The sequence below is a fragment of the Pseudophryne corroboree genome, chromosome 1, assembly GCF_028390025.1.
Source record: "Pseudophryne corroboree isolate aPseCor3 chromosome 1, aPseCor3.hap2, whole genome shotgun sequence".
Classification (NCBI taxonomy): Eukaryota; Metazoa; Chordata; class Amphibia; order Anura; family Myobatrachidae; genus Pseudophryne; species Pseudophryne corroboree.
The window spans coordinates 306,960,277-306,968,638 of record NC_086444.1 but is presented as its reverse complement, the minus strand read 5'-3'; the positions used below and the strand labels follow the sequence as shown (position 1 = coordinate 306,968,638).

Below are 8,362 nucleotides of genomic sequence, written 5' to 3'. Positions count from 1 at the left end.
AATTATTCTCCTACTGTGTAACACACGTGTCCTTTGAGTTACTACAGTACAAATATACGTTTTTGGCTAAAGAATGCACACAATGTTTTTCAGGAAAATCATATGATTAGTGCAGAGACAATTAAGAACTAAAGTCACATCTTCAGAGGAGTTCATAATGGGCAGTTTCAACATTTTATAGCTGTTTGGTCCGCAGTATATTAAAAATGAAAACAGCAGGCCGAAAAAAAGAGAGAGTCTTGAGGGACCCTGACTGGAAGTGGATGAAAGGTAAAAGCAGTGGTGAAAATCGATAGTACGAGGCAGTACGGTGTACCATCAAGAAATTAGTAGCCTGCTACAAGACCCACCTTTGACCAGGAAGGTGATCTCTGTATACTATAGCGGTACAGCCATCTCCGAGAGACTCTAAATTATTCTTTATCTCCTCAGGGATTATCACGTTGAGTTATTAACTTTTGATATTTCACTTTAGAAAATTTACTTAAAGCCCATGTGCATGCATGCAAATTGTTACCTTCCACAATGTACTCTGAAATGTCACTTAACATTTTATACAGAACATATTTTGTCATGGGTCAGTTATCTACACACAACTGTTACAGATGTGCGGAGCCCATGGCAGATTTATACCACTGACTTTGGCAATACCCTTTAATTCAGAGTCTTTGGGGGTCATTCTGACCCGATAGCTCGCTGCAGTTTATCGCAGCGCAGCAATCGGGTCGGAACTGCGCATGCACCGCAGTGTGCCGGCGCATGCCAAATGGCCGAAGGCCATCGTTCCCTAGCGATTGCCTCTGCCTGATTGACAGGCAGAGGCGGTCGCTGGGCGGGAGGGGGCGGCACGGCAGCGTTTGGCCGCCATTATGGGGGCGCGTCCGGCCAACACATGCATGGCCGGACCGCGCTGGGGGCGGGCAGCAGCAGCTGCATGACATCACACGCAGCTGCTGCTACCAGGGGCAGCGACGACCAACTCCCGGCCAGCCGCAGGAGCTGCGCTGGCCGGTAGTTACTCCACAAGTACAAAAGCATCGCCACTGTGCAATGCTTTTGTACTTGTGCGGGGGGGCCGGACTGACATGCGGGGCGGACTAGCCCTGTGCTGGGCGTCCCCCCGCATGTTTCGGAACATGATTGTAGCTGTGCTAAATTTAGCACAGCTACGATCACCTCGGAATGACACCCTATGGCTGCAGGTTAAGGTGTATGCAGAGACCTCCCTGGTCAATTTCCTGCCACTTATACAGTACCTGAAAGGGCTGTCTTCGTGAATATTCCCATTCATCCCCGGATCACCCCAGCAGGTAGACGACTGCTGAAGGCAGTTGGTGCAGCCGCTCTTAAGGCCATCCTTCAAACATGGAACCACTCAGTCGCACCAGCTGTATTCGTTTTTAAAGCAAAATTGTTTTATCTTTTTAGAATGAATTGGGTGGAGGTAGTTTTAGATAAAGAATCCAAGACCAAAAAGTTTTTTTTAAATGTGGGAAAGTTTTATAGATACTCTATCGCCTGAAATTAAGAGGCAAATTCATAGAAGCTTACATTATACCTCTTGGTATTTGACTCGAGAGGTGACTAGGGACCCTCCTATTTTGAAGTGATGGGGAATTTTTGCTCTTGTTCTTTATAATAGGGTGGGGGATGATTCCCTGGGTATGTGGGGAGAAGATGGGATGGAAGCCTTTTTCTTTTATGTTTGAATCAAATCATATTGTAATTTTCCATGGTGGAGATATGTTGTTTTATGTGCAATTTACACTGGTCATTGTCGATACATGTTTCCTATAACTAGTCATTGTTATCACTCTATATGACACTTACATTGTTTCAACGCCCTTTTGGCAATATTGTATATTGCTTCTAATCAATGGAATTGTATCTTATGTACATGACGCTTCAATAAAAACATGTTTGAAAAAAAATCTTGAATCAGAGGAACGAGCTGAACGATCAGGGGCAGGGCTGCAGAGAGCAGACATGAGTCGAAGTACAGGTGGGGCATGGGCAAATAAAGTGAGACGTGACGTGTGTGTGTGTGTGTGTTTTTTTATATATATATATATATATATATATGAAATGAAATAGAGGAGATGGCGCCAAGGGAGTTATATCAACGCCCTACCTAAAAACGGACCCTCACAAGTACTCTCCGGATAAATTACGTCAGATAACAAATACTAACATAAAAATTTATTAAAACAACATATAAACCCGACACAAATGTTCATAAGTATACAGAGTTGATACATTTACATTTGTCGCACAATTTGAACAATCAGTTTGTAGTGATGAGGAAAAAGCGTAGATATATCACTACGATTTCCTCCTTCTCCTTATTGTAGATTCGGAGGTAACATCAGATAATAGATAGATAAATAACCCAACGCGTTTCGTCTTGTTCCAAGACTTCATCAGGGGTAAAATCTCTTCATTTCAGAACATATTGTCAGCACATAAAAGGTCATTCAAAGATGTATGAACAACGTTTCAATATTTCAATGGGACTTGATTGATACAGCGAGGACCATACCTCATATATCATCAGCTTGAGTCTGACATTCAGATATTCGAATATGAGGAAGATTCATATGTGTATAGAATCTAACTGGTTCGCAAGCATAAGGAACCTCGTCGGTCAGCAGCTTGAACCTGACACTCAGAGACTCAGGAGTGAAGGCAATTCAAATGGGTATAATGTCTAACCAATTTAGAACACGTGGTAGACCCTCCAGTGGTGCAGTGCTGACAGCCAAGTCTCTGTATAATGATACAGAGACTTGGCTGTCAGCACTGCACCACTGGAGGGTCTACCACGTGTTCTAAATTGGTTAGACATTATACCCATTTGAATTGCCTTCACTCCTGAGTCTCTGAGTGTCAGGTTCAAGCTGCTGACCGACGAGGTTCCTTATGCTTGCGAACCAGTTAGATTCTATACACATATGAATCTTCCTCATATTCGAATATCTGAATGTCAGACTCAAGCTGATGATATATGAGGTATGGTCCTCGCTGTATCAATCAAGTCCCATTGAAATATTGAAACGTTGTTCATACATCTTTGAATGACCTTTTATGTGCTGACAATATGTTCTGAAATGAAGAGATTTTACCCCTGATGAAGTCTTGGAACAAGACGAAACGCGTTGGGTTATTTATCTATCTATTATCTGATGTTACCTCCGAATCTACAATAAGGAGAAGGAGGAAATCGTAGTGATATATCTACGCTTTTTCCTCATCACTACAAACTGATTGTTCAAATTGTGCGACAAATGTAAATGTATCAACTCTGTATACTTATGAACATTTGTGTCGGGTTTATATGTTGTTTTAATAAATTTTTATGTTAGTATTTGTTATCTGACGTAATTTATCCGGAGAGTACTGTGAGGGTCCGTTTTTAGGTAGGGCGTTGATATAACTCCCTTGGCGCCATCTCCTCTATTTCATTTCATATTTTCACACATTTAGTTCCTCCTAACAGGGAACTTAGAGGATACAGGCAGCCATATAATTAATTAATTTTAGTGTTTTATTTGAAATAGCGCAGTGGGAGAGTAATTCTTGTCATATATATATATATATATATATATATATACACATACATACATACATACACACTGTATATAAAATCTAAAAACTACTTCGCACCTAGCTACCTCTAGGAATACAAAACAAACAAGCTTGCGTTTCTGTAAATACAGAAAAAAAAACACAATCAGCAGTTAACGCATTTCAAGTAAAAATAATATATTATAAATGCTGACGCAAAGCTCTTAATAATATATCCTTTACATGAGATCCAGAGTGCCAATCACATTTTTTTTTTATTTCAGTTGCATACACTAAAATGTAGGCCCAGGATTTTAAGGATCTAAAAAACTAAAATTAGTTTTTTTCAATCTATGTTTTCAGATGTTATAGGTTTTAAAAATCAGTTTAGGAGTTTAGGAATTTATACTTTGTATGAAAATAATACAAAACCACGCAACGTATCATTATGTTTGAAACACTGTTCCTTTATTACAGACTAGCTGTTCTTCTACCCGTTCTTCACATGGGAGTTTCTGATTTTCACGGTTGTAAATATAAATTAGTGAAAATTTTGGTAAATCTATAGTGCTGTAAATTTGTGACGTCTTAATGTAAGTAAATATATATCCATGGTTCTTGGCGTTACCTGAGGAGCACCCGTAGCAGATAGGGTAAAAAGGGACAGGACCATTTTTGTAGTTTATAAAATTCTACACACTGAGGTGCAATCTAAATTTTGATCCGATTGTCTGTTTGGGCCTTATCGTTCATGCAGCGCACGCCACGCATCGGTAATGATGTCATTATGTCAACCCCCTTTTTATCCCCTTAGGGGAGGTTTATTAAAATTCTAATTACCTAGTTTTCCTATTTCCTACCTGAAGAATACCTATGTTAGATTTCAGCTTCCTAACATATTGGGAAGTCAGTGATGAGATAGGGAGGGAGGGAGGGAGGGGAGAGATTTCACGCAAACACACACACATAGATGTGTCCTGCTCAGGGGCGTAAGTTCATGCCAGGAACCCGAAAGCAAAATAGAAGGTGGTGCCCCCCCCCCCCCAGTGGTTCCGGCTTGCTTGCACATGTGTTGACGTCCCAGTGACTTGTCAATGGTACATCTGAGAGAATAAAGATTCCTTATTGAAGCTAATTGTGGCAATAAGGAATCTTTATTTTCGTGTGCTGGCTGCAAATGATAATAAATAGAGCTCCAAGGAGCAGTTTTATCAAAGTTCTGAGAGAGAGAAAATTGTGAGAGATAAAGTACCAGGCAATCAGCTTCTACCTTATATTTTACAGGCTGTGTTTTACAGATGACAAGAGCAGATTGGTTGGTACTTTATCTCTCACAATTTTAACTCTTTCCAAGCTTTGATAAATACCCCCTTAAAAGGTTTATTATAATAATTAGTGCATTTTTTAAAACCAGTTTCTGCTTTCCTTTCTTTCCTCATAGAGACAGCAGCAGAGCTGTAGAGCATTGTACACACTTTGATCTATTATCAGACACATTCAGCGGTGCAAGTGGGCGGGTACGGATGGGTACAGCGTACCCTTAAGAATTTAGCCGTGGGTACGCCGTACCCACCGCTCACTCTCTCCCTCTGCTGCTGCTCACCACCGCTGCTGCTTGAGGGGAGGAGAGCGCAGCGTGCGCCTCTCCTGACCCTCAGTGTCTCCCTTCAATTAAGTGCTGGCCCGTGAGCCAATCAGAGCTCGCGGACCGGCAGCTAAGGCTCCTGATTGGCTGCCGGACCGCAAGCTTTGAAAGGCTCACGGGCCAGCACTGAATTAAAAGGTAGACACCCGCACCGCCGGCGGAGACTGAGGGGCAGGAGAGGTGCAAGCTGCGCTCTCCTCCCCTCACACACAGGACAGCAGCAGCGGTGAGCAGCGGGGAAGGGGTGGGGGGTGGGGCATGTGTACCTGGCACTGGGGGCATATCTGGCACTGGGGGGGGGGGGACATGTGTATCTGGCACTGGGGGGACATGTGTATCTGGCACTGGGGGCATATCTGGCACTGGGAGCATTTCTGTATCTGGCACTGGGGGCATATCTGGAACTGGGGGGACATGTGTATCTGGCACTGGGGGCATATCTGGCACTGGGAGCATATCTGGCACTGTGGGGGCATTTTCTGTATCTGGCACTGGGGGGACAATGTATATCTGGCACTGTGAGGCAAGGTATATCTGGCATTCTGGGGGCATTTGTGTATCTGGCATTCTGGGGGCATTTGTGTATCTGGCACTCTGGGGGCATTTGTGTATCTGGCACTCTGGGGGCATTTGTGTATCTGGCACTCTGGGGGCATTTGTGTATCTGGCACTCTGGGGGCATTTGTGTATCTGGCACTCTGGGGGCATTTGTGTATCTGGCACTCTGGGGGCATTTGTGTATCTGGCACTATTGGGGTCATATGTGTATCTGCCCCTCCCCCCATATGTGTATCACGCCCCCATTTTCATTGGCCATGCCCCATGTGGCCACACCCATGTTTTGGGTACACGCGCTTTCGGCGCGTGCACACAGTACCTATAAGACATTTTTTCTACTTGCACCACTGGACACATTCCAGACTTCTCAGCTGAAGGGGGCTTACAATGAGGTTACTGAGGTTGGACAGCAGTCAGCAGTAACTGCAACAAGTCACTATGAAATGAGTGGAGAGAGATCTTTTCTAGTTCAGAAGGCACCTCGGTCTTTCCTCCTGACAGCTGGAGACCAGCGGCAAATGTCTCTGTTGTCTATGGGAGTTACGCCACTGGTCCTGCTACCATACCTCCCAATAGTCCTGATTTTCATGGGGCAGTCCCATGTTTTTGGGATTATCCCACCCGCGGGTCACAGTGTCCCTCGGTGGGTGGGTTGGGTGTCAGGAGCTGGATGGCTCCCTGCCACTTACTGCTCTGCTGTGAATAGCTGATGTGCAATTGCGCACAGCGTCTATTCATGGGAGATGGAGGGGCTGGGGGCATGGCCAGCAGCACACAGAGCACTGGACATGCCCCCACAAAGACAAAGAGAGGAGGCGTAGCTCGCAACAGCCATGCCACATCCCTTTTGCACTGGTCACGCCGCCTCTTCAGCGTGCCTACAAGTCCTGACATGCGTACTTACAATGTTGGGAGGTATATGCCGTTTCCTTGCAGCATTTGTTCCTGAGATGCGATAGGCCGCAGGAGGCTGCAACCCATTTGAGGCTGCGGCTTTCCCATATAAATCGAAAGTGTCACGGGTGCATGAGTATACTCGCACCACTGAATCTCGGGATTCGGCAATCGCATTGTGTACGCTATACAGCTAGACTGTAAAAGGACACATCTGTATATATGAATTACATATGAATACCTCTCATTCCACACATTTCCACAGTATATTTTTATAGTTTCAACTTTAACAGTATTAGGACTTTTTAGGTTCTAACTTTCAAAACAGGTAATTTTAGGTTCTGTAGACATTAAGTATGCTATTACCTGGTATATAAAACATAGAAGGAAACTGAAATTTTTAATGTATTGGGAAAAGATTAGAATAGGTTAGAACCTAAGAATCCTTATATGTAGTAAATGTTGCTCACCCCCACTCCTTCACTTATATATATTTAATGATTTTGTGTACCCCTCACTTAGGGGGTCATTCTGACCCGATCGCATGCTGCAGTTTATCGCAGCAGTGCGATTGGGTCAGAACTGCGCATGCGATCGCCATTTCGTGGGCGCGGTCCAGCCAGTGTGAATGATCGTAGCTGTACTAAATTTAGCACAGCTACGATCATCTCGGAATGACCCCCCTAATGCTTATTAATTTTGAGACCCACACCTTCCCAGATATATCTATATTATGATTTTGTGCTTGAGGACCCTACCACCCCTTCCCATAAATATATTAAGCGAATTTGTGCCATATATATCCCTTTGCCTTGTATATTATTGTTTATGATTTTGTGCATTCCTCAATATATTTTTTCTGCTCATTACTCCACCCTTTTATATATTTTATATCCATCTTCCTCCCTGCCCTATTTATTCTCCCTCCAGGGGTGTCTTGGACACCCCAAGAGGGAGAATAGTTGTTGGTATCCCGGCGGTCAGGATCCTGGCGCCGGTATGCTGAGTGCCGGGATTCCGACATCCAAGATATCGAATGCTTCCCATTCCATCTTATACCACTGTTGTTCACCAATTTTACCAGGTGGAAAACAGATTCTAATGTAACAGGCTTGCTACCTCTTTTGACACTAATTGTCACAGTAGCAAAAAAAAATAAAAAAATAATCCTCCGTAACTGGCTGGATAAATCCACTCCTTTAGTTAGTGACGTACAGGCCATTCTCATGGAACTCATTTAGTATGACTGCAGAGATTCCATCTCTGACTTGGAGATGGGTGTTCAATGCTTCTATAAGAAATGGGAACCCTACAATGTGACCTTGCCGGTTGCAGTTCAGTCTCACATTTTGAAAATATTTGAATCCACCTCAAGGTTCCTGTTGCACCATATTGCCTGAGTAGGGATACCTTTTTTATATTTTCATACTCCTATATTTTACTTTTATTTCTTTTCATAATTGTATGTGTATACTGTTATACCATTTATCTCATTGTATTTGCTCTTACTCCCATGTTGACTTTTAATTTGTACTATATAGTCACCACTGACTGATATTATGTGAATGCGTACGGATGACGTTGTTTTATGGACTTTTATGTGTACCTCCTCTGTCCATCCCTGATTTTATCCCTTCTCTCTTCCTCTCCCTTGTTTCTTTACATTTGTTAAAAATATGTTGACATTGAAACTCTATTTGT

At 43.2% G+C, this 8,362-nt stretch overlaps 1 long non-coding RNA gene across 1 annotated transcript; it reads left to right on the top strand.

Annotated features, from left to right (window-relative positions):
* Positions 1-2,779: 2,779 nt before the first annotated feature.
* LOC135061605 (uncharacterized) lies at positions 2,780-3,545 on the top strand. The gene is made up of 2 exons (XR_010248033.1): positions 2,780-2,814; positions 2,913-3,545. It is a non-coding gene; the product is annotated as an uncharacterized LOC135061605 (long non-coding RNA).
* The last annotated feature ends 4,817 nt before the right edge of the window (positions 3,546-8,362 follow it).